The sequence below is a fragment of the Cervus elaphus genome, chromosome 5, assembly GCF_910594005.1.
Source record: "Cervus elaphus chromosome 5, mCerEla1.1, whole genome shotgun sequence".
Lineage (NCBI taxonomy): Eukaryota > Metazoa > Chordata > Mammalia > Artiodactyla > Cervidae > Cervus > Cervus elaphus.
In genome coordinates this window covers 37,514,352-37,541,920 of record NC_057819.1, presented here as the reverse complement: position 1 = coordinate 37,541,920, position 27,569 = coordinate 37,514,352, and the positions used below count along the sequence as shown (strand labels likewise).

The 27,569-nt window shown below is 36.6% G+C and overlaps 2 long non-coding RNA genes across 2 annotated transcripts in view; one reads left to right on the top strand and one right to left on the bottom strand.

Annotated features, from left to right (window-relative positions):
• LOC122694085 overlaps positions 1-27,569 on the bottom strand; it is a 273,416-nt gene that overhangs the window by 242,965 nt on the left and 2,882 nt on the right. The gene's annotated exons all lie outside the window — the stretch shown is intronic.
• LOC122694086 lies at positions 16,741-23,356 on the top strand. Its single transcript, XR_006341105.1, has 4 exons — positions 16,741-16,976; positions 18,851-18,906; positions 19,588-19,707; positions 21,889-23,356. It is a non-coding gene; the product is annotated as an uncharacterized LOC122694086 (long non-coding RNA).

Sequence of the window (27,569 nt, the reverse complement as noted above, 5' to 3'; positions counted from 1 at the left end):
CACACAATTCCTGTCCTTTATTGAGCCCATTTTTGCATTAAATGTTCCCATGGTATCTCTGATTTTCTTGAAGAGATCTAATCAACATAAATCAATGTATTATTTTCAAAGGTATAAGGGCAATGCCCTCACACACACACACATACACACACACACATCTTTATCAGAAAATTTGGAAGAAGTTTTTTCTTTATTTTTGTTTCTAAGTGGGAATCTTATATTGTTGTTTATGAAGTAAGATTAGGAAGCAGTACCTAGTTAAAAAGAGTGAAAATCCTGAACAGATATGTACTAAAAACAAAAGGATATGAAAGGAAAAGGTGTATGAAAATACAGGCATGAATAAGCTAAGTTACGCTCATGAGTAACAAGAATTCCAGAAGGGAGTAAGAGCTCCAAAACTGGTCCTGTCCTTATATCATTCATATTTTTGCAGGATATACTCCATCTTCTTTTCTATTTGGCCTGAAAGTTGCTGCTTATTCAAACAAAGGGGGGAGGCAGGGGAGGACTGAAATATACAGAGAAAAATAGAGCTCAGGAAATAAAGGCCTAGTGAAATGATAAGATTCAGAAAACATGGGTAAACCTCTAAGCTTCCCTGATGGTCAAGTCTGAAAACAAATGCTTTCTGAAAACTGGATAGAAAGTTCAAAGACTTGAACCACTAACTCAACATCAGTTGAGTTCTTGGTGTATGTGTACTTAAAGGGGTGACCCTTGTGTAGATACATCCAGGAGGAATATTCCTATCATCTCTGATTATTATCTAAGTGATGTTACAGTGGCCACAAATAACCTACGCTCCTTCCCACCAAATTCCCTTGTCATCACTATCTCCAACTCTACTCGGAGGAAGAGGCAACACATTCCAACTTGCACAAATCACTCATTTAGTGCCAAATGAAGCTTCAGATAGTAATCATCAAAATCCAGGATCTATTTCAAAATGTTGTGTGCAGTGATCACACCAGTGACAAAAACTGTCTGAACTACACATTAACACCTTGGGCTAATATAATTCACAAGAAACTGTGTACAGTTGATACTTTTCACTACAGTTGCTAAGAGGAAAAAAATAAAACTACCGAAAAGACTAAATATTCAACATTTTCTGAAGTTTTTCTTTTCAAACTAGCAAGTGCTTGGAAGTCAAATTATAATCTGAAGATAATGATAGAACCAGATTAAATGGAAGTAGTTAGATGATTTTCATATTAGTGGTAACAAGTATGTCTTCCCATAAGTATGATCTTCTCTGTTGTTGTTCAGTTGCTCAGTTGTGTCTTCAGCGACCCTATGGACTGTAGCCCCACCAGGCTTCTCTGTCCATGAGATTTTCTAGGCAATACTGGGGTGTGTTGCCATTTCCTTCTCCAGGCGATCTTCACAACCCAGGGGTGGAACCCAAGTCTCCTGCTTAGGAGGGTGGATTCTTTACCGCTGAGCCACAAGGGAGGCATTTCCCTCATGCTCTATGTCATGTCTCTGATAGACACAGCCAACCTAAACTCCCCCAAGTCCACCAATCCATTACTGACCCATACCCTTCTGATGGACAGATGCCTTGTCACACTAAGCGGCTTCAGTTCATCACTGCGGACTGTAGCTCACCAGGCTCCCCTGTCCATTGGAGTCTCCAGGCAAGAATACTAGAGTGGGTTGCCATTTCCTGCTCCAGGGGATCTTCCCGAACTGGGGATAGAACCCACATCTCTTAAGTCTCCTGCACTGGCAGGCAGGTTCTTTACCTAGCACCACCTGCAAAGCCCGATGGACACATGCTCTCTTCAGATATATTAACATCTCAGAGCATTTCCCCAAGTGGGAGAACAACTAAGTTTCTAATTAGTGTACCAGAATCCTTGCATTTTGAAGTCCTTAACACAATTCACAGATGTAGGGTTTCTTCTCTGGGTCAACTGGGATGATTTCCAATATCTGAGCTTCACCTTAGGCTCTTATTTTTCACATTTAAAGGGCTTCTCTATGTGAATTCTCCAGTATCTGTGGATACCTAATACCTAAGAATTTTATATGTTGAATGTTTACAGCAGTTTTACTCATGGGAAATCTCTAATGATATCTTGTGGTGTATAATTGCAAAAGTCTTCTCAATTTACTGGACCAAGGTTTCTGTTTCTTAGTACCTCTCACATAGTTATTTCAAAGGAAATTGCTCTAACACAGGAGATTTTAGGTACCCATTTTTCCCCTCGGGAAAATCCTGCATATATATTATTCTTCCTTCAATGTGCATGGTGCATTCTCAATTGCTTTAGTCATGTACGATTCTTTGCAACCCCATGGATTATAGCCTCCCAGGTTCCTCTGTCCATGGAATTCTCTAGGCAAGAATACTGCAGCGGGTTGTTATTTCCTCCTCCAGGTGAGGAAATCTTCATGACCCCGGAATTGAACTGGGTCTCCTGCATTACAGGCAAGTTCTTTACTGCCTGAGCCACGACTGCCTATAAAATAATTAAAGCAAAAGACATTACTATTCTACAACTGTGGGGTTTAAAGCAGTGGCCACTCTTAGGATCCCTTTATCTCTTTTTCTGCAGAAGATTTAATCCCATAACAGAATCTGTTTTAGTACATGAATATGCTGTGCATGCATGCTAAGTCACTTGAGTTATATCTGACTCTTTGCAACCCTATGGACCATAGCCAGGCCAGGCTCCTCTGTACACAGGATTCCCCAGGCAAGAATCCTGCAGTGGGATGTCACGCCCTCATCCAGGGGATCTTCCCTGGCCCAGGGATAGAACCCACGTCTCATGTCTCCTGCATTGGCAGAAGGATTCTTTACAACTGGCACCATCTGGGAAGCCCTGTAGTGTTAATTGGTATATATCTCCCTCTTTCTTGGAAAAGTGCCACATAAGATATCACACAATCCTGACACATCTATACAAAGAGCCTCTTTAAAATAAATTTTCCTTTATAGATTAGTCATTAGAAAAAGTAATAAGCTGTTCCATTAAGGAAAATTACATATGTATAACACATTAAGCTCTAAAATAAGCAATAAATATATCTTTACAGCAAAGGAGAATAAGAGAAAAAAGCAAGCAAAACTGGGGAACAAGAAAGGAAAAAGGAGGAGAGGCAAGTGAGAGACAGAACTATATTCACAAAATATTTCTCTCCCTTGCTTAATTACACAATGGTGTCAAGCCTTACCTTCCTCATCCCTCCTCCTGCTATTCTCACAGCTTTCTTGTTATTAAGAGAAACTCCTTTAGCTAACAAAATCACCACTCATTGGCCATCTCTGGTACATGGGAAATACGTGATACGGTGCTATTATACTTGTCCCCAAAAGCTCAAAGAATGTTCAAATTTACATAAAAGCTACTTGATAGACTTGTAGATGAAAAACATATTTCAGCAACATAGGTAATTTTTATGTAAGTCGGTTCTTAATACCCATTTTTAATAATTTTCATTTCAGAAGCCATAAAACTAACAAATTTAGACAAATCCCCCTCAATAAAAGACAGTTGAATTTAGTACCTCAGTGTTATTGACTGAACAATACCAATCTTGAAATTAATAAATAATTTCCAAACCATGTGTGACTGGGTGTAGTCACTCATTAGGAGAAATCCAATTAGCCATCTGAGGCTTAGGGACCAAATGACTTTACCAGAATATATCATAAAATGGTGTGGCAAAATTTTCACTGATTCCTCCCAGAGTCCTTTTAAATGTAGGAGCAGGCTGACTTTCCAGACATTAGTGCAAATGTATATTCCACCTTTTCAGGGAAATCCGATCCTTTCACCTGGTATGCCTACCTCCGTTACCACTTCTAGACAGAGATAAAATGTCCATCTTAGGACACTGCAAAGTGACAGGAGAGTGTATTCTGCAGGTCAAGGTACTCAAAACCACAGTAATCATAACACCAAGCTTAAAAAACCTGTGAGCTGGACTTTCCAGAAGAAGGAGTGCCTCTCAGAGATGACTGTCTCATTTTCAAGATACAGTTTGGAACGCTTGTTATATGTAAAATGATCTGTAAAGGTTTGTCTAATTAAACCAGAGTATTGTTTCTGCTGGGGGCATCCCTGGTGCCAGAGATGGGAAAGCGTCTGTCTGCAGTGTAGGAGACCTGGGTTCGATCCCTGGGTTGGGAAGATCCCCTGGAGAAGGAAGTGGCAGCCCACTCCAGTGTTCTTGCCTGTAAAATCCCATGGACCGCGGAGTCTGGTAGGCTACCATCCATGGCGTCGCAAAGAGTCGGACACGCGTGAGCTGAGCGACTTCACTTTCACTTTCTTCCCAGTATTCTTGCTTGGAGAATGCCATGGACAGGGGAGCCTGGTGGGCTATAGTCCATGGGGTCACAAAGAGTTGGACACGACTGAGACACACACACATTGTGTCTGCTAGAGTGTGAGCTGGGGCTTCCCAGGTGATTCGTTACTAGCGGGAAAGAACCCACTTGCCAGCTCAGGACACATAAGAGGTGTGGGTTTGCTCCTTGGGTTGGGGAGATCCGTTGGAGGAGGGAATGGCAACCCACTTCAGTATCCTTGCCTGGAGAAGCCCATAGACAGAAGAGCCTGGCCAGCTACCATCCATGGGGTCGCAAGGAGTTGGACACAACTGAAGCGAGTTAGCCGGGACCCACAGTGTAAGCTATCCCACTTGGTGATATTCAAGCACAAACACCAAAACAACTTAGAAAGTTTTCTGCTTTATTTTGAAAATTAGGCAAATGGGAATTTTAAATCTATGAATGAATACAGCAAACCCAGCAGCAAACGCTATTTTACTGTGATTGAAGAAAAAAATATTAATATAATTCACAGTACATATTACACATGGTCTTCCATGATCTGGCCCCTGTCCAGCCCTGTAAACTCCACCCCACCTCCACTCAGAGCCCAGCTCCACACACCCCACTGCACTTCCCATCACGTGGTACTCCAACCAGCATAACTGTGTCACTTGCAGCCTCAACAACACTCCAAAATCTCTTTTGTCCTGAAATTCATATAAACTGATTTCTCTGCCTCAAGTCTCACTCCCCACCCCCACTTTCCAAATTTATTTCCACAGTTTTTCCTTTGGCTCACTCCTCCTTGTCCTTGCAATATGTACACAGGCTCCCAAACTGCCAAGAATGGATGTGGCATTAAAACAAACATCTTTTCAGGCTCTTTGACAGTACCCTCATATCCTGCTTTACATTACAGGATTTGGCTTTGCACAGATCACTATTTGGGTAAATGTGACCAAATAAATGGTCCTGCCTGCTGGCAGAGAAATTCATTAAACTCCCAAGATCCCTTCTAGTACATTTCATTTCATACTAAATATTTCACACTGAGTATCAGATTGATATTCTAGTATTCAAATAATACAAAAAGTTATTGTATTTTTACCATCTAGATTATGTTTCATTTCCAAATAAGTCTCTAATTTCATGGCTTGTGGCATATTTGATTTACTGCTTAAGCAAACAATAACGAACAAGACACCATCTCCCCACATCATAAATTAATAAAGTTATGCTCATTGAAATTCTTAGGGAAACTCAACAAAAAACCATGTATAATGAATCCTCATGCTTTTGCTTTCCAATAAGCAGACAAACTTAAGAAAATACTGATAAATGATAAGTAACCTAGAAAATTAAAATATGAGTCATTTTTCTTCTAGCTTGATCTTTATAAGGGTCATAATCAAACTGTAATTTCAATTATATCCTAACTCTTTTAGGTGAGGTTTTTTAACAGTAATCTTGATCATAAGTTTCCCGCCCCCCCCCCCCAAAAGGATATTCCCCTAGTTTCAAAGTCACACTTGGAAGGAGAAGCTAGAAAATTGGGCAACATTATATCTTCAATGTAAGAGAAGCAAGTGTTGCTCAGGTTATACCCAAAGGAAATAACATACCAACTTCTCTTTAAACTTTTACTGAAATGGTGAGCCTCAGTTCATGAAGTGAACGTCTTTAATAAACTCTCTTCACCTTTAAAGCTCTTACACCTCGAAGCGTGCTCTAACTCCTGAACACGATTCTTCTGTGAGGGATCATGTGTTTCCATATTAAAAAACAAGAGAACAAAGTTGAAAAAGAAAAAGGAAAGCGCGAGTCCTCACTGCCAGGACTCAGGCTTATCTCAGCAGCCTCCTATTTTTAACTAGATTGCAAATGGTATCCGTGATCAAAGGCCCAGAGCCCTGGAGGAACTTGGGCAAACAGCACACAGCAGAAAGCTTCCTGATGATCTGTAAGCAGGAAAGGACTTTTGACATGAAAGACAGCTTAAAACAGCACAAGAATAGCAATAAACCAGCTGTAAAATGCTGAATGTTGCCCTTGAATGAATGCAAATTGTTCCAAATAATTTTTCCTTTTTTCACAGCCTCTGGATGCCCCGCTGGGGCATTTAAACAGCCACATGCTCAGGACACAAAAGCTTCTCTAAGTGAGAAAATACAGTGCACTAATGTGTTTTGAATAAGGGAGCCGTACACATCCAGAGTTGAGATCTGATGCCTCCTTTTCCTTTTGTTGGAGACTAAGTTCATTAACGACAGGCTTGTTGTGGGTACTAACTAAGCTTCTAGTCAATAATGTTGAAGGGTAATTTTTGGTTTAGAAATACTCATTTAACCTCTGAAGTGGTTCTTAATATAAAAGATAAATGGGTTATTGAGTCTTCACATAGGACTATTCATGCCACTGGAATGTATATTCACCTAAAGATTAAGAAGTATGGTGCTCACTTTTCTTTATTGTTTTCTGTTAGAAATACCATTTCTGTTAGAAATATACCATAGAAATACTATGAATTCTGTGATGTTTATTTATCTTTTTCACTATAAGTCATGACAACAGTATTATTATATTTCATATTTGCATAGTTATTAAATATTTATATGTATGATTTCATTTAATTCACAAAAATGCTTTCAAATATATTAATGTTCTCCTACATAAACCTTTGAATACATACATAAAACAAAATGATCTCTCTCAAAAATGATACTTGTCCTAATCAATTTTGTTAACTATTTAAGCTGAAATAATAGATTAAAAAGAAATCTCTTAATACATCATTATTTTAAAAATACATTGTGTAGTTTAGGACACAATATGCTTACAATTAAAAGACACATTTTATTTCACAAGAGAAAAAAAATTACCTTCAAATAATTTGGCAATTCACTAGTAACAGTTAAAAAGAAGGATGTATTTAAAAATCAAGCTATCAAAAACCCTTTAAAGTTACTCACATAGATACAGATATGTTGTATTTGATTAAATTTATGTGTTGCTTTAATATTAAATTTAACCACAATATTTATGAATCAAAACATATAAATTACATTTAGGGTTATAACTAAATGAGCTATGATATCAAACTCTTCTGTAAAAAATATTTTGCTTAATAAATTATTACCTAAGTCTACATTGCCACACGTGCATGAAAATAAAATTATTTGAGATAGTTACTTTGTGATCTCACATGGAATAAACATCCCCACAAGACCATGTACTATAAATACATACATATATATATATATATATATATATATATATAGTACAACCAGAGAAGCAAAATATTCCTCTGCCTAAATATTAAAAATCACTTTAAAAGGTAATATTTTAAGTGAAACATTCATGGAAAAGGGAATTTTTCTCCGCACTACTCAGCATAAACACATTTATGTTTAGAAGCATCGCACTGAAGATTTCCTATAGGGTCAACTATTATATATTAAATTTCTAAGTACTTTCTATGAAAGTAGTCAAGTTATCAAAAACTCTTTTTTCAAGTATAGAAAAGTGATACTGTTAAAAATCTATACTTAGTTGTTTAGTGTCATGCAAACCAATAATATTTATTAGTAGGAGTATAGTATGTATTAAAATCTAAATCCTATTGCCCCAGAGATTTATTTCTTATTATACTCTGTTTTTACTTTTATAATAATAAATATGAAAACAGTAAGTACACAAAGCCTTACTGTGCTTCACTGGGGAACCAGCTAGATGACTAGCACAATTGCTCTGATTTTAAACCATGTTTTACTTAAGACTAATTTTTCATCAGTGTTAGAGGTTAATAACACTGTTATTTCCTCTATTACCTGGATTTAATAAAAGCAGTGGGGCATAACATTCTGTAAAGCCAGGCAATAAGAGGAAATAACACAAATGTTAACCTCTAACATAAATGTAATGGTAATTACTCCAGTCTAGTTTTAAAATTAATGCCTTTGGTAGTCTCCCAAGTGGCCAGAAAAAAATTCTCTCCCTTCAGTGTTCTAGCAACTACCAAGATCCAAGGTCAAGGGCAAATTATGCCATCAGTTTATATGTTTAACAACATTTGTGCACTGTATCAGCTTTCAATATAGAAGTACATGATATTAGGAATAAAACACTGCAATAAAGTAATAAAACTGTAATTAAAAATTAGCTAAACTGAAATTACGTGTTGAAAATGTGAACCAAAAAATGTTGCAATACAGGAAAGTTGATCCATCTTCTCATATGTCAAATACAAAATCAAGCTACATAATATGGTAGGTGAATATCCAAATTAAATAGATAAGACAGGGTAGCATGCAAAAGAATTTCATCTATATTTAACCAGTACTTTTTAAAGGGGCATCTATGAAATGTTCATTATTTAATTTGCTTTCATTCTTTGTAAAAACCTATTATGGGTATTTTTATATACATACTTCAGTAATGTTTCTCTATTTGATAAGCATACTTTTCTAATGTTTTGGCAGGTAGAATTAAGTTCAGTTTTATTACATGTCAACTTTGTCTTCCATAGCACCAAGTCATGTCAGCAACCTCTCTGCAAACTGTTGTCAGCAAGTTTAAGATTAATTCCTATTAATTATCTCAGATCTTCAAGCCCTGCAGTGTGTTCTCTGAGAACCAAGTTTCAGATTTGATTTTTGCAATTCTGCTAAGCCCATTTGCATTTTGTAGGTCCACCAAAGTAAAAATGTTCCAAGCTTTCATCTTTCAAACACCACTACTCAATACAAACTTCAACCATCTATTATTTCTTGTTAGCTTTTCATAGTCAGTTTTCGAAAGTAAAAATGTGCCTCCAAACTATTGATGACCCAGAATTTGTTGGAATCCTTTCTTAATAATGCTAAATGCCTTGTATACATAGATCTTGTCACTCATTTCTTGTACCCTTCAAAGCATGAGTACTGGGTGGCATCCAACAATATTTACTGATAGTCAGGCAACATGGAACCAGGAAGAAAAGATCTTTGTTCAATCGGAACCAGCCCAGCCTTACCATACAACTTACGTCATATATCAAAAATCACATACACACAAGTACATATAAAATAGAACCAACAAAGACCTTGTGTAATAATCTATAAGGGAAAAGCATCTGAAAAGGAATATGTATATATAACTGGATTACTGTGCTATATACACCTAAAACTACAGAATACTAAATGAACTATATTTCAATTTTTAAAAGTAATCTAATTTACGATCCACCTCTTGTTACATAGATTGTGAAAGTCAAAGTGTCAGCACTAAATATATCTTATCCTTTGACAATTGGCAGGTAGGGTAGGAACTGCAGTGGTAACTAAATCTTTCAAAGGAAATTCTAATTAGCACAACAAATATTAATTAGGATGACAATATCATTTTCAAAGTATATATCAGCTTAGTCTTTGAAGAGCTTGAAATCTTTATCACCCTGTAAAACATGGGGGACGGGGGAGGGAGGACCTCAAACAGCCTTACAGGAAGTTTCAGAAAGAGAAATTTAATATCTGACTGATGAGAAGGATCACCAGTGGCCCAGAGCCATGAACAAGGTCGCTTAAAAAGACAGAAAACCCTCCTCAGGTGTGGTCCCTTGACTGTGTATTTACACTGGCTCCTGTGTTGAGAGGAGGCCTTCACGGTTTTGGAAACTGCCAACAACTCCTGGCTGAGTGCAGCAGTAAACACGGTCTGTGATGCTAACCTCTGGTGCACTCCGCGTGTACCAGGTCTCCTAAGGCCTTCCCTCCTCTCTGTCACAAGGTAGAACAACATTTGAGGTCAAGACATTAGGGGGTGCAGGGAGCAATGAGAGAAGCCAAAAAAACCCCAAAAGTGACAGAGTTCATTGTTTAAAACAGTGGGTTGCGTTAGTTAGCATCCACCCAGACCACTTACCAGCTCTATGACCAACTAATTATTTAATCTCCCAAAGTTTCTTCACCCATAAAATTAGAATTAAAACTGTATCTACGTCATAAAGTCAGCACGAAAATCTATGTAAAGCAAGGACTGGTATGCAATAATTACAGTCTGACTGGAATGCTCACTAAAAACCATCAGGAAACCAAGACTTCAAAATAAAATGCAAATACAAAGTTGCACGTTGATCTTTTACTATTCAAACCAAGAATTCAAAAATAAGTTACTTAATTTAGAAAAGTTCCAAGGAACATGTGCTTATATTTTATGTGATAAAAACCTCAATATCATAGTCTTAAAAAGACAAAAGCCATACCTTCTCCCACTAAGAAAATGCCACCTCACCTAATGAACTATGAAAAGCTACACATTCTTAAAATTTATTTTACTGAAGTATAGTTAATTTACAATGTTGTGCTAATTTCAGCTGTTCAACAAAGTGATTCAGTTATATAGACATTATTTTTCATATTCTTTTCCATTATGGTTGATCACAGGATATTGAATATAGTTCCCTGTGCTATACAGTAGGACTTGGTTGTTTATTATAACTATACATTTGAAGAAAGAATAACCAATTATAGTTTCCTCATAAATTTTTATTGGATAAAATAAAGTCAGACTTCCTTCATTTATTACAAATATTCAACTCTGCATGTATATTTGACAGTATAATGAAACCTATCAAAGTGAAACAAAGACAAACAATATGTGGTCTTAATGCCCAAAGAGTTTAGAATCTAGTAGACGAAAAAGGGCATGCATAAATAACTGTAATACTGACTCACAAGAGAAATGACAAAGATGTTTCAAAGCTTCCAGAGTACAGAGTCCAAGGATGAGGAGGATGCCATAGTAAAAGATGACTCAGGCCAGGAGAAAAGTAAATCCTGAATGTCTTGAATGAACATCCATTTGTGTGCTAGGAACATAACCAAATATATGGCTGATTGCTCCCACAACAAGAATTACCCAAATGATGGGGGAGAACTTGCCCCACATCCCACCATCACCATGACTATTTGAAGATCCAGAAGGAAGTTCCAGGGGAAAAGTTAATGCTTTGCTGCCTCCACACAGTTTAAAAACTATTTAGAGCCCGAACCATTTCTTATTCAACTTTGTATTCTTTGGCACGTAAAACAAAAATTGTAGACCACTTAAAGAGCTGGTCTCTTGGTCAGAAACCAGAATTCCCTTAGTTTTACAGCATGTCCTCTGAGTCCAGAAATTAATCCCTACCAGTCAGAACTACCTCTGGCTTTTAGGGAACAAATCCTTGTTTTAGGAAGATACCTCCTCTGGGATCAAGGCATTCCACCAACAACTAGTGGCCTTTTATGAATAAAATAGTCCTCAGTTTTGTTGGTCCCTCGTTCTTGTATAGTTTGTTAATTTTGAGAGACCTAGGACTTTTCCCAAAATTAATATCCATTTTCTTAATGACCTAAGAAGATATGGTGATGGTGGATGTCATTATGGGCTTCCCTGGTGGCTCAGTGGTTAAAAGAATCTGCCTGCAGTGTAGGAGATATGGGTTCAATCTCTGGGTTGGGAAGATCCCCTGGAGGAAGGCATGGCAACCCATCCCTTCTGTATTCTTGCCTGGAGAATCCCATGGACAGAGGAGCCTGGTGGGTTACAGTCCATGGGGTCACACAGTAACAGACACATCTGAAGCCACTAAGCACATATGTAAGCATGATGCCATTATATTATTTAAATTCTGTTAAGTGCTAAATCCAATGTTACATGAAGATATTGATTTTTACTTCCTGAGCTATAGAAATCCAAAGGCATTGATATATCTTAAGAAATTATGATGGGCGAGAGTCAATACCAGCTAAGGTGGCCCATAATCAGGAAGTTGTCTAACTAAAATAGTATAGGAGATAATCTTAGAGAAATTAATTATCAATGAACTTTGTGCTGTTTCAGCTTAGAGCCAGTCTAAACCTGGGAAACTTGTAGTTCAGGAAGATTAAAGTCATTCTAGGATTCACTGATTTAAGTATTTGGCTGCAAATCTTAGAAATCTGCTCTAGGACCTCTGTCCTAAAGCAGTTCATTTCTCTTAACAGGGTGAGTGGGATTTTTGCAACTGGGACCACTCTATAGTCAGAGCCCAGACTTTCCAAATCTCCATCTCCCAGGCCGGTTGGCAATTAAATAGGGCCCAAAGGAAATGGACTAAAGTTACTCAGTTGTGTCAGGGACTCTTTCAGATCCAATGGACTGCAGCCCACCAGGCTCCTCTGTCCATTGAATTCTCCAGGCAAGAATACTGGAGTGGGTTGCCATTTCCTTCTCCAGGGGATCTTCCTGACCCAGGTGTCGAACCCTGGTCTCCTGCATTGCGGGCAGATGCTTTACCGTCTGAGCTACTATGGAAGCTAGAGTTCCCTAATTAAGGGTACTAATAACAGGTTTCTATATACATAGCTTAAAAAGAGGAAAAGGCAAATGGAGATGATCTAAAGAGAAAGTAGGACATTTCAATGAATCACCTATAACCAAAAGTTGTTTTAAGTCTAGACAGAAGCTTTAGAAAATACTAATGTTCTTAGTTTGAAAAAAAAAAAAAATAGCTACATGAACCTCAAATCACTCTTTCTGAAATACCTGAAAAAAAATTAGTTATAAATAGCTAAATCACAAGAAATTTGTGAATCAACTTACTGGGAAGAATTAGAGAAGATTTAAAGTTATCAAACGGTAAAGCATCTGCCTATAATGTGGGAGACCCTGATTCAATCCCTAGGTCGGGAAGATCCCCTGGAGAGGGAAATGGCAACCCACTCCAGTATTCTTGCCTGGAGAATCCCATGGACGGAGGAGCCTTGTGGGCTACAGTCCGTGGGGTCACAAAGAGTCAGACACGACTGAGCAACTTCACTTTCTTTCTTTCTAAAGTTACTCGTAAGGGGGTATTATGAATAACTTGGTAATTTAAAGTTAAGAGCAAAATGGATACTTTTAAGAATCCAGAGACGTTGAACTGTTTCTATTCATTTTGAATATGGAATAGAGATGACCTTTTCATTTCCTACTTTTGATTCATGTGAAAAGATAAATGCTTAGTAGCAGAGCAACTGCCATTGTAAATCCATTCATCAGATAGGGCCATGGAAAGACACTGCCGCCGCTGGTACAGGGTCTTCTAACATGATACTTGAAGAGAGTAGAAAGTTAACTCTGATAAATGTTGCTAATAGAAAAATACAGCTCATCTTGATGTCACTGTGTTAGCTTTTTCCCCATTTCACCCAGCCAAAGCAGATAAACCAGCCCAGAGCAGGGATATAGGTGAGGAGATTCTGAGAGTGGAAGAACTCACAGCTACAGAACACCATTGTGAGACCTTAAATTTGTATTATTCTTGAACTTTAAAATGCAAAAATAAATAAAATGGAAAAGAAAGTTTCCTGATAATTTCTCATAATCATGTCAATAGCACTACAAGACAAAGAGGAAATCAATTATGCTACAGATGAAGAAGAAAAGGCTCCACAAACTTGCACAGGTTTCTCCAGAGTTCCAAGACCTAATAAATAGAAATTTTAAAACTAAAACAAATGTCCTTCAGTCTGAAGCCAAAGAAATCTTCCTGCTATACAGGCCACAAGCCATCCTGTCCATATTCCTTTCTGTAGTCTCAGGACTTCTCCAACTATACAGCCCTGATAAGAAAACTTCTAGGTTAATGGCTAAAAGATTCTCCCCCGTTAGGGACACCCAGAGAGGTTCACAGAGTTACATGAAGAAGAGGAGAGGGAGGAGGGAGATAGAGATGAACAGGAGGAGAAAAAGAGGGACTCAAGAGGAGAGAGACAGATCTACGCAGCTGTCTGTTCCCAGAGTGTTCTCCGTAGCCCAGTCACCTACAAGGATTCACAGAATTGGATTGGGAAGAGAAGGGGAAAGGAGGAAATAGAGGTGTTCTGAGGTAGAAAACAGAGAGTCAAGATTGGGAGAGAATAATCTTCGGTTTAAAAATAGGGCTTCTCTTCTTTTTTTTTTTTTTTTTTTTTGTAAGGTTATAGTGTATTGAAAATGAAAATTAAGGAGTAGTAGAGGAGTACTAGAGGACTTTAAAAGAAATAAGAGAAAAAGAAAAATAGAAAATAGAAGAGAAAAAGGAAAGAAAAAAAAAGAAAGAAAAAGAAAAAAAAAAGAAAAAAAATTTTTTTTTTTCCCCCTAATTAAAAAATCGTAAAAGTCTCCTTTCGAAGACAATGGGCTGCTTTTCTGGGCGCCTGATGACCTCAGCTAGCGATCCGAAGTTGTTTTGCGAAGTTTGCTCTGCGTTCAGTTATTCTTTTGATGAATTTGTAGGAGAGAAAGTGGTCTCCCCGTCCTACTCCTCCGCCATCTTGGCTCCTCCCTCCCATATTCCTAAGTTCATAAGCAACTGAATTGACTTGCTTCCTCCATGCAGATGTTCCGTGGAATTCCTCTATTATTTAAAACAAATGTATTAAAACCTTGGTTACAACAAGACAGAGGAAACCTGAAAGTTATTCTGCATCTGTTTTTGTTACGCATGGTAACCAAGGAGACAAAAACACCCACAGGCTCTTCTTCTGCTACTAGTAGTTGAGTATTAGTGTTTTATGTCCTTGATGGCCATATTTGATTTTTTTAAGAGACAGAAAATAAACAAAAACTCTATGTGCTGTTTCCTCTGTTTGCAAGAACTGTGACCTTTGACTCTCATAAATCTATTCAAAGCTGAGGTCTGGAGATGGGGTGTTTCAGGAATGTTCAAAATATAGCTTGAGATTTATAGAACTGCAAACTTTTCTTGGCTTTTCTTGGTCCATTTTATTTGATAAAACTTAACTGGTAAACAAAGTGACTGCACATCCTCTACAAAACATCCATTAGGTTATCTTGCTTTATCCCAAACTAGAGTTTGTTTGCACAAAGAATTAATGAGAGGGGTTATTGAAGGACTTTAGTCTTTTCTTTTCTTCCATTAGGACAAATTGTTTGCAATACCAGTACTAATGAAGGCAAATAAAAGTAATTGACATTCTAACATATAACTCATTTTCAGGGAGTCTACTGTTAAAATAGAAAAACATGTTTCTTTCAAAAAGTCCTTTGAGGGTCTTGATGTTACAGTAGTTGAAATTTCCGTTAGTGTGTATAAAGACCATGCTGTTCCAACTAGCACTGAGCAAGATCTCAGAAACTTGAATAAGACAGTTTCCTTAAGCTGTGTTTCAGCCTTACTATGTAAAATATGGCCCTATAATCAAGGCTGTATGTTATATTTTTCATAATGAATCTGTCGTTGGTGTTTAAATTAGTTGGAATGAACATAATACATTTCTGTGTCTAGAAATATTTCAAGAAAAGCCTCAACATCTAATATTTCAGAATGTATTTTAAGAATCTATCATGACTTGAAAGATGGCACTGATAAACCTACTTCAGGGTGGCAATGGGGACGCAGATACAGAGAACAGCCTTGTGGACACAGTGGGAGAAGGAGCGGGTGGTTTGAACTGACAGAGTAGCATGGAAGTAGGTACTTTACCTAATGGAAAACAGATAGCCAGTGGGAATTTGCTCGGTGACGCAGCGAGCTCAGCCCAGTGCCCCGTGACAACCTAGAGGGGTGCAATGGGGTGGAGGTGGGAGGGAGGCTCCGCAAGGAGGGGACATAAGCATACCTGTGACTGATTCATGTTGATGTATGGAGGAAACCAACACAATAATGTAAAGCAATTATCCTCCAATAAATTTTTTTTTTTTTTTTAAAGAATCTATCATGAGACCAGAGCACTGAACTAGTGTTGATAATGTGGTATAGACGGTGGCAGTGCTGACTCTTCTGGTTGAAATGATGATTCCTGAAAACGGAGGTAGAATTCTTCCTCCCATCTTTCAGGATTCAGTCATCCTAAAACCTCATTTGATAGCTAGCCACTCTGGGCCATACCTGATGTGGAAAGATTTCTGACTACCCTACCTCCTCAAAGCAGTTCCTAATAAGGGGTGCTTGCATTCCAGAGGATCACCAGGTCATCCTTTTATACTTATTTTTAATTTAAAAAGTAGGAAAGCAACCAGGTTTACTAGCATTTAATATACAGATTGAAACTGGTTCCATCATTAAGCCTACAGGTCAGAGGGCTTTAGGGATTCTATTATAGTAAATTTTGAGATTGTATTACCTTGAGTGGAAAAATATTTACTGCAATCTGCACTAAAATGAGAAGCTGACATGAAAATCTCAAGTACTATAAGGAGACTGGTTGACTCATGGTAAAGTTTTTTAAAAAGCTGGAGTATCTGAAGATGAGTTTCATGTTTTTCTCTTATTAAAAAAAAAAAAAGCTATTCCAAATTTCTTAACTTTCCTATGATTATGATTAAAAATGCCTGCTTAGCAGTATTTAAACACACTCACACCCTTAATATGTACCAATATAAAAGAGGCATTTTGAATAAGAAGTGAGAAAATGATTGTTTTGGAAAACAGTTCCTGCTATCAAGAGAAAACTTTGAAAACAGATGTTTGGCAAAGTTTTCATCATTATGCAACTTTGTTAGTGAAAACAAGTTAAGTATGTCGATTATAAAACACTTATCTGCACATTTTGAAAATTAGATGTTATATATTTTATAGAAATAGATAATATTTGTTAATTTGTGTTACTGTTTTATTTAGAGTTTTTGCATCTCTGCTTACAAAAGACATTGGCCCATATTGTATTCACTTCTTCCTCTCTCTCTCTCTCTGGCTTTGGTAAGTTGAGAAACTTCTGTATTCCTTAATTTTTGAAAATGTGTCCAAAACAGATGTTATCTATCCTTTGAAAACTTAGTGAAACCTATACTTAAAAATTGTCTCATTTTGTGCCCATTTTGTGAGTAGGTTCCTGACCAGGTAAGTGACAATGGTTTTAGATTAAATACTTTTAAAATTTCTTTTCTGTCAATTTTGGTGTCATACTGTCTTTTGGAAAATTGGCCAGTTTACTCAAGTGTTTATATGAAAATTTTAATATTTTAATATTTATTTTTAATAGTTATATTCTATAGATACTCATGGTCCTTTTTATTAATAATATTTGTACTGCCTTTTTAAAAATCAGTTTTGTTAAAGGAATTTTTTTTAGAGAAATAGATTTTAAGTCTATGCTTCTTTGTTTTATATTTAATTAATGTTTTTCTTCTGTCTTCTTCATTTCCTTAGTTTATATCCCAAGTTTGCTTCTTGAATGTACTTTGTCTCTGTCTTTCTGACTTTTAGTGCTGAACTCATAGAAAGAACATTAATTTTCAAAGTGTCTTCACCACTATTATATGAACTTGAGATAGGATTCCCTACAAGCCATTTAGCTGCCTTCCACAAGTTTTGATATGTAGTGTCTCATTGTTGCTTAATTGCAACTTTCATTTTTATTTCTTCCCATTGTCATGGTTTAAAGCATGGTAACTGAAATCAAATTATCTGGACTTTCAGGCTTAGCTCTATCCTTCATTAACTCGATGCTTTAATTTCCTCATCAGCAAAATAATAACAGTAGAACCTACTGCTAGGGTTTTATGCCATATATATTGTGTATATATATGACACAGTGTGTATGCATATATATATTGCCATATATGTATTTTATGCCATATATATTTTATGCCATATATATTGTGTATATGTACGACACAGTACATGACCCATGTCAAGCACTCTACTGAAATTTGCTGCTACCTTCATCATCATCTAAATGTCATCGTTATGACATCCAAGAAATACATTGGAGAATGTTGCTTTAAAATTCAAAATACATGTTATATCCATCTATTCAAAATATATTGCTGTGTAACGTTATTGCCTATGATCAGACAATATCCTATTGATTTACTGGTATTTGTTGTGATTGACTTTGTAGCCTGTTCTAGGGTCAATATTTGTATAAGTTTCATGAGTGTTTGAAAAATGATCTCTCTACTCTGTACTGTTGGGTGAGAGATTTTCTAGATACACATTAGACCAAATATGTTAGTTGTGTTATTCACTCTGTCTGTATATGTATTAAATTTATATGCTTGATGCCAGTACTACACAGAGTTGTGTTAAAATCTTCCACATGAATTTGTTAACTTCTTCTTAAATTATTTCAATTTTGCCTCATGGATTTGAGGATGTGTTGTTAGTTGCACACAGGTTGAAACTGCTACATATTCTCAGGGAATAGATTTATCATTAAAATATGATTATCTTTATCTCTAGTAATCTATTTTTGGTTTCAAATCTATTTGGTGTGATATTAATATAGCATGTCTAATATATTTTTCCATTTGTTTACTTTCAGCCTTCCTGTGTCACTGTTTTGCCATTTCTCACAAAGTACATAAATTTGAATTAAGAAAATCTCTGTGCTTTAACTGGCCATGTGATTAATCAGTTTGCATCCATTGAGATGTTTTTATATACTTGAATTACTATACCATTTTGTGCTGTGTCATTTTTGTTGTTGTTTGTTCTCCTTTCCTGGCATCTAATGAATTTATTGAATTATCTTCATTCTCTCTTTACAATATTGGAAGTTCTTTTAGTGGAGACCCCGATGTTTTATTTTGTTTTTAAATTTTGGACATATGAGTTTAATTATCTTCTAGACCATTCACATGGAGGTAACTGAATGGAAACAAGGGGTCATAAACTTAGAAGAGAGGTAAGTATTTTAGAACAGCATTTTTCATTTAAGCCAATTTGGGTTTAGCTATTTACCAAACTGGTTCACTTTTTAACATTTAAAATAAAATGTCTTTGCCAAGTTTTAAAAAAAAACAATTTATTAAAACTGGTTTACAGAAATAGTCCAAATAATGTTTTGAAGCACGATTCGAGTGTGTTTCCTCCACGCTTCTTTAAATCTCAAGTTTTCTTTGGCAAATGTATCTAAAATGCCACATTTTCATTTTAGAGATTAAAATTTACATTTATATAACAGAGTGCAATAAATTGTTGTTCATAGGATAAACTCCCTCTAAGCCCTAGCGGTTTATACTTCTCCTTTGAAGGCGGCACTAGTGGTAAAGAACCCACCTGCCAATGCAGGAGACATAAGAGATGTGGGCTCAATGCCTGAGTCAGGAAGATCCCCTGGAGAAGGAAATGGCAACCCACTCCTTATTCTTGCCTGGAGAATCCCATGGACAGAGGAGCCTTGAGGGTTACAGTCCTTGGGGTCGCAAAAGACTTGGACACAACTGAAGTGACTTAGCAGATCGCACATTTAAAATTTATAAATATCTTTTAATTAAGTTGTCATTCTCAAGGCTGTTTGGAGAAAAATTTGTGAATTATGTATCTATAAATTCTTACTCTTTGCTCTCTTTTCCTTTTGTATCAGCTGGATACCTAATTTATAAAGTACTAGGGAAGAAGAAGCCATGCAATAGAAAGACTTCAGTCTCTGACACTGTGTAGAAGACCTTGGTCCCCAATACTAGGATCCTTGATCTGCTCTTATGTAAGCAAGAAGATAACTCCTATTGTGTTAAGTCACTGAAATTGTAAAGGCTATTTGTCACAGCAATGACCATTATCTTCCTGATACATATTTTTTTATTCACTTCAACAATTTACCTTTTTAGTTGATGTATATATGTATTTAAAGTGATTATAAATATTAATTTCTACCATGCTTATCTGTTCTAATCACTGCACTTATTTTTTTCTTCTTATTTCTTTCTTTTTGTGCCTTTCCAGTTTCAGGTGAGCACTTCATGATTCTATTTTTTTTTCCTCTTTTATCATATCAATTATACTTCTTTTAAAAATATTTTTAGTAGTTGACAGAATTTCAATTGTGCATTTTAAACCAGTGTAAATCCACTTTCAAATAACTCTATACTGCTTCATGTATATGTAATAGAGCTATTCCCAATTTCTCCCTCCTGTCTCATTTTCACTTATTCATTCACTTAACTTACCCATATCCCATAATAACCTAATGCATTGTTACTATTACTGCTTTAAACAAAGTTATCTTTTAGTGCAATTAAAAATGAGAAAAGTAAAAGCCTTCATTTTACTTTGATTTATTACTTTGCCAACATGTTTCCTTTCTTCATGTAGGTCTGAATTTCTATCCTATATAAAATTTTCTTTCTCCCTGAAGAACATCTTTTCACATTACTTTCAGGGTAGTTCTGTTGGTGATAAAGTACCTCAAGTTTTCTTTGTCTGAGAAAAACAAAAACTTTTTTTCTTTGCTCTTGAAGAATGATTTTACTGGCTATGGAATTATATACTGATGATTTTCCCTCAAAACTTTAAATATTTCCCTCCACTGTCTTATTTCTGATAAGAAGGTCACTATAATTCTTTTCTTTGTTCATCTGTAAGTATGGTATATTTTTCCTTTTAGATTCAAGATTTTTCTCTGTGCCTTTGATTTCCTACAGCTTGAATATGATATGCCTAGGTGTAGTTTCTTGACTTTTTTTTTTTTTTTTTTTTTTTTAAGAAGGACGTGCAGTAATTCTCCTTCTTGGTATTCTCTGAACTTCCTAGATCTGTGGTTTAATGTATGATTAATTTTGGATAGTTTTCAGCCATTATGACTTCATATATTTCTTCTGTTTCTTCTTTATCTGGTATTTCAATTAAGCATATGTTACTTTTTTGCAGTTGTCTCATAGTTCTTGAATGTGCTTGAATCTTTTCTCCTTTCCCTTTCAATTTGGTATTGACATATTTATATTCTATTGACCTATTTATTCTATTGACCTATTTATTCTATTGACCTATCTTTGTTCTCACTAAATCTATACTCAGGCATGTCCAATCTACTGTCGAGTGCATCAGAGACGCTCTGCCTTTCTGTCTGATTTCTAATATTTCCTTTTGATTCTTTCCTAGAATCCTCCCCTCTTCACTTTCATTACTCATCTCTTCTTATGTGTTTTCTGCTTGTTCCTTTAATCTTTAACTTATTAATCATTGTTACATTAAATCCTGGTAATTTCAGTATCTGTGTGTACCCTTTTGATTCTGATTCTTGCTTTGTTTCTTTAGACTCCATTTTTCTTGCTTTCTGGCATGCTTCATGATTTTTTTAAAGTCAGATTTTTTGTGCTAATGTTTGCTATAAATGTAGGGTCCAGAGAATTCAATTTCCTCTAGTATACTTGTTTTTATCTTCCCTATTGACTTTGGACTTCCCTAAGTACTCTTCTTCAGAGATAATCTGCATTTTACAGCTCTTTCCATTATAATCCACTAGGCTGCTACTTTGGAGCCTGGTTGGTGTGATAAAGTGTGGTAGAAGGGAGGCATTATGTAGTCTAAGCATTAAATCTCAGGTTTTAGGATGCCTGGGTCCCTGGGCTGTGACCCTCATAAGAGCATCTTCATGGTATAACTTTTTTCCCCCTTAGGTGAGACCAGAAAACTGGTTGGAGTAAGGATGCCCTTCCCTCACCTGGGATAAGGCTCTGATAAGACAGTAAAGGATCTGCCTGCAATGCAGGAGACCTGGGTTTGATCTGTGGGTCAGGAAGACCCTCTGGAGAAGGAAATGGTAGCCCACTCCAGTATTCTTGCCTGGAGAATTCCATGGACTGAGGAGCCTGGTGGGCTACAGCCCATGGGGTCGTGAAGAGTCGGATATGACTGAGCAACTAACACTTTCCTTTTTTTCACAAAGTCTTTTCCCCTCAAGCATATGTCTTTGTTATGGACAGCTCTCTGGGAATATTTCACCATGATTACTCTTCCCCTTTCTGTGCCAAAGCCACAAGAGGATTTTCTTGGATCTTCACTGTGAGACAAGCTGGGTTTCAGGAACTTAAAGCTCACTGAAGACCCATAAAGCTGTGGTTCCACACGTTTCTCCCTCTCATCCTGGTTCATATTCAGTCTCCAGTTTTTCCTCAAAATCACCCTTTAAGTGTCCCTATTGGATTACGGCACCAGCAGCTTCCGCTTCAGTTCATGAATAAATCTCAGCTGTGACTCTGTATTTGCCTGCCTCACCAACATTCAGAGTGGGAGTTTGCCCTGCAGTCTCTGTTCTCTGATGGGTCCATGGAAAATCATCAATTTTAAGTGCATTTATCTTCATCAATATAAAGACAGGAATGACCTCCAAGTCCTTTATATATTGGAAATGAAATCAACAGTCCTATTTTAATTTTCTATCCTATAGATAATTCTTCCCATCACATGAACTAACTGCTCTTATCCATACCTATTGTGTCAGCCTCACATGTTTGCAACGTACCATGGAGTAAGAATACATGTCAGTCCTTCTCTCCTAATGTGGAACAAAATCACCCACAGAAGTCAAGCCCTTGGAGATTTTCTGAAAAACAAACAAATGCTGTGTCTAGAAAGCAGGGGTGACCATGAATAGAGGACTTGGTCCTGCGAACCAAAGAAAGAGGAACATTGTCTTCTTAAAAATTTTTTTTTTCTAACTGAGCTTAAGATATTCACCTCAACTGATTTATGAGAGTGTAGGTGGAAGCAAGGGCAAGGGTTGGATTTCCTCAAGCATGTTCTCATGCCCGTATATGTTGCTCTTACTGCACTGATTTGGAGCTAAGGGTGTGTCTTACAAATGCTTAGGGCATGTTCCTGTAATATTTCATTATGTGCCAAAGCAGTCATCATCTCCTGCAAAGTAGCAGTGTCTAGAAACAAGTTATCATTAGGAAATAATAAAGGCTATTCATTTTATTGACATCTAAAATGCATGAGAACATTTATGACCAAACTCATATATTTTTCTCATCATGAATATGTGGCATTAATTATCAAGCCTGCTCCAGGGATAGACATGTTTATAACATTATGAAACAGATCTTTCTTCTAAGTTAAGGATGTTTGCATTTGGAAGGAAATTACTGTGCCGGTTAATTTGGCCCAGTCTCTGATGACATCTTTCTGCAACCATCAATATTTTTCTCCATGGGTAGCATTTAAAAAATACTTGATATTACATTCTAAACAATGCTGGTAGGAAACTGTGTTTAATATTTTAAATTATTACAATTGAGGCATTACTTAACTAGAAAAAGCTATCTGAGTTATATTTCATTTGAAAAACAATATGACATGTAGTAAAGGAAAAAAATAGTTTATAATAGTTACTACTACCTCATTTAAGATATAATAACCAAGTTACTGCATCAGCTAGCATGCCTAAAAAGACAATATAATATTATATTTCTATACCATTAATATTAATGATAATAAATTGATATTTTTAGCACTACACTGAGAAGAAAGACCTTTGAATCCTCTTATTTTCACAATAGTTTAATTTATTTATTTTTTAATTGAAGGATAATTGCTTTACAGAATTTTGTTGTTTTCTGTCAAACCTCAACATGAATCAGCCATAGGTATACATATGTCCCCTACATCTTGAAACCCTCTCCAACCTCCCTCCCCATTCCACCCCTCTAGGTTAATACAGAGCTTCTATCTGAGTTCACTGAGACATACAGGACATTCCTGTTGCCTATCTATTTTACATTTGGTAATGAAAGTTTCCATGTTACTCTCTCCATACATCTCAAGCTCTCCTCCCCTCTCCCCATGTCCATAAGTCTGTTCTCTATATCTGTTTCTCCATTGCTGCCCTACAAATAAATTATTTGGTACCATCTTTCTAGATTCTGTATATATGTGTTAATATAGGATATTTGTCTTTCTCGTTCTGACTTACTTCACTCTGTATAATAGGTTCTGGGTTCATACACCTCATTAGAACTGACTCAAAGGCATTCCTTTTTATGGCTGAGTAATATTCCATTGTGTATATGTACCACTACTTCTTAATCCATTCATCTGTCGATGGACATCTAGGTTGCTTCTATATTCTAGCTATTGTAAATAGGGCTGCAAAGAACAATGGGATACATGTGTCTTTTTCAGTTTTGTTTTCTTCAGGGTATATGTCTAGGAGTGGGATTGCTGGGTCATATGGTGGTTTTATTCCTAGGTTTTGAAGGAATCTCCATACCATCTTCCATAGTGGTTGTATCAATTTACATTCCCACGAACAGGGCAAGAGCATTCCCTTTTCTCCACACCCTCTCCAGCACTTATTGTTTGTAGACTTTTTTTTTCATTTATTTTTATTAGTTGGAGGCTAATTACTTTACAATATTATAGTGTTTTTTGCCATACATTGACATGAATCAGCCATGGATTTACATATGTTCCCCATCCTGATCCCCCCTCCCGCCTCCCTCCCCATCCCATCCCTCTGGGTCTTCCCAGTGCACCAGCCCTGAGCACTTGTCTCATGCATCCAACCTGGGCTGGTGGTCTGTTTCACCCTTGATAGTATACTTGTTTCAATGCTATTCTCTCAGAACATCCTACCCTCGCCTTCTCCCACAGAGTCCCAAAGTCTGTTCTGTACATCTGTGTCTCGTTTTCTGTTTTGCATATTGGGTTATCGTTACCATCTTTTTAAAATTCCATATATCACTCATTATTAGAGAAATGCAAATCGAAACTACAATGAGATATCACCTCACACTGGTCAGAATGGCCATCATCAAAAAGTCGTAGAGGTGTGAGGTGATATCTCATTGTAGTTTTGATTTGCATTTCTCTAATAATGAGTGATGTTGAGCATCTTTTCATGTGTTTGTTAGCCATCTGTATGTCATCATTGGAGAAATGTCTGTTTAGGTCTTTTCCCCACTTTTTGACTGGGTTGTTTATTTTTCTGGCATTGAGTTATATGAGCTGCTTGTATATTTTGGAAATTAACCCTTTGTCAGTTTTCATTTGCTATTATTTTCCCCCATTCTGAGGGTTGCCTTTTCTCCTTGCTTATAGTTTCCTTTGCTGTGTAAAAGCTTTTAATTTTAATCAGGTCCCACTTGTTTACTTTGGTTTTTATTTCCATTACTCTAGGAGGTGGGTCATAGAGCATCCTGCTTTGATTTATATCATCCAGTGTTCTGCCTATGTTTTCCTCTAAGAGTTTTGTAGTTTCTGGTTTTATATTTAAGTCTTTAATCCATTTTGAGTTTATCTTTGTTTATGGTGTTAGGAAGTATTCTAATTTCATTCTTTTACATGTAGCTGTCCAGTTTTCCCAGCACCATTTACTGAAGAGACCATCTTTGTCCCATTGTATATTCTTGCCTCCTTTGTCAAAAATACAGTACCCATAGGTGCATGGGTTTATTTGTGGGCTCTCTGTCTTGTTCCATTGGTCTATATTTCTGTGCCAGTATCATACTGTCTTGATGACTGTAGCTTTGTTGGCTAATCTAAAGTCAGGAAGGTTGATTCCTCCAGGTCCATTCTTCTTTCTCAAGACTGCTTTGGCTATTCAGGGTCTTTTGTGTTTATATATGAATTGTGAAGTTTTTTGTTCTGGTTCTGTGAAAAATGCCATTGGTAATTTGATAGGGACTGCATTGAATCTGTAGATTGCGTTTGGTAGTATAGTTGTTTTCACAATATTGATTCTTCCTATCCAGGAACATGGAATATCTCTCCATCTGTTTATATCATCTTTGATTTCTTTCATCAGTGTCTTATAGTCTTCTGTATACAGTTCTTTTGTCTCTTTAGGTAGAGACATCCCTAGATATTTTAAATATTTTATTTATTATATTATATTTCCTACATATTTTATTCTTTTTGTTGTAGTGGTGAATTGGGTTGATTCCTTAATTTCTCTTTCTGATTTTTCATTGTTAATATATAGGAATGCAAGTGATTTCTGTGTATTGATTTTCACAACAGTTTTTAATTGGATATTTTGTGAGAAGCAGAGAAGGCCTATGGCCTTAAAGAATGCATTGATTCCTAGAGTCCTTTCCAGGCTAAAAAGGCAATGGCCCTATATTTTTAGATCAGGTGAGTAAAGAACCCACTATGTGATCATACATCATAAAATTCTCAAACCATACAGTAGAATCAATGACTGAAACAGAAAATTTCAGCACCAGTCAGAGCTCGGAAAGTTTAAAATAAAAAAGAGGTATGGGACTTCCCTGTGGCTCAGTGGTAAAGAATCTACCTGCCAATACAGGAGACATGGTTTCAATACCTGGTCCAGGAAGATCCCACATGCTGCAGAGCAACTAAGCCCATGCACTAGAACTATTGAACCTGTGTTCTAGAGCCTGGGAACCACAACCACTCAGCCCCCCAGCCACAACTACTCAAGTCTCTTTACCCTAGAGCTCATGCTCCACAACAAGAGAAGCCACTACAATGAGAAATACACACACTGCAAAGAAGAATAGCCCACACTCTCCACAACTAGAGAAAAATCCAAGCAGCAATGAAGACCCACCACGGCCAAAAATAAAAATAAATTAACATTTTAAAAATAAAATTATTTTTAAAAAACTCAAAACTCAATTATCAAAAAAAAAAAAGAAAAGAGGTTTGAAAGCATTACTTTACATCATTAGAATCAGGCCAGTAGGAAATGAATATTAAGATGTTAGAATCTGCTAAGAAAATGAATGTTTCCTATCACACATTTTTGTGTTCTTATTCCAATGCTTCCACTTACTAATTATGTATCCTAGACCAAGTGTCTGAATTCTCTGAGCCTCATCAGAAAAGAACTCTTTATGTCTTTATCTCCAAAATGAATTTAACAGTTTCTCTCCCACACAAACAATGATGAAGATTATATGAGGTAATGTGTGAAAAAAAAAATTCAGCATAATGTTCAGCAAATCTTCAAGACCTATCTAAATGCTCAGACTTATCTCCTTCTTCCTCTCCTGCCTTGTAATCCAAGTAGAAATATTTTCAATTTACTGCTTAAGAAAATCGGTATAAAATTCCCCTTGGTACTATGGTTATTTAGAAATGTTCAGCTATATAACTATTTTGTTTAGTGTTTCAGGGAACACCGTAAAGATTAAACTTGGTCACAGCTACATGATTGTGATTTAATAAGGAAAATGGCACAGACACATATTCTACCTATAAAAAGCGGAGCTGCAGTGATTACAAAAGTGATGAGTAGTTGAGAGGATCCAGAATTATGTTGGTGGTTTGGAGGCCACTGGATTTTACAGAAATTGTCCTGGAAGAAGTGCATCTTAAACTATAATCTGAAAGAGAGAAAGGAAGTGATGAAGCAGAGGAAAGAGTTATCCTGAGCAAATATTTGGATTTACAAGGAGTATCAAGGTCAAGTGAAATATGGCTCTTAACATGGGCAAACACCCACCCAGGCAGGTGCTCAGGACTTTCATTCTTCCTAATAATTACCCATAACTCTCAGTTAGGCTTCCCTGGTGGCTCAGATGGTAAAGAAACTGCCTTCAATGCAGGATACCAGGGTTCAATCCCTGGAGAATTCCATGGAAAAAAGGAGCCTGG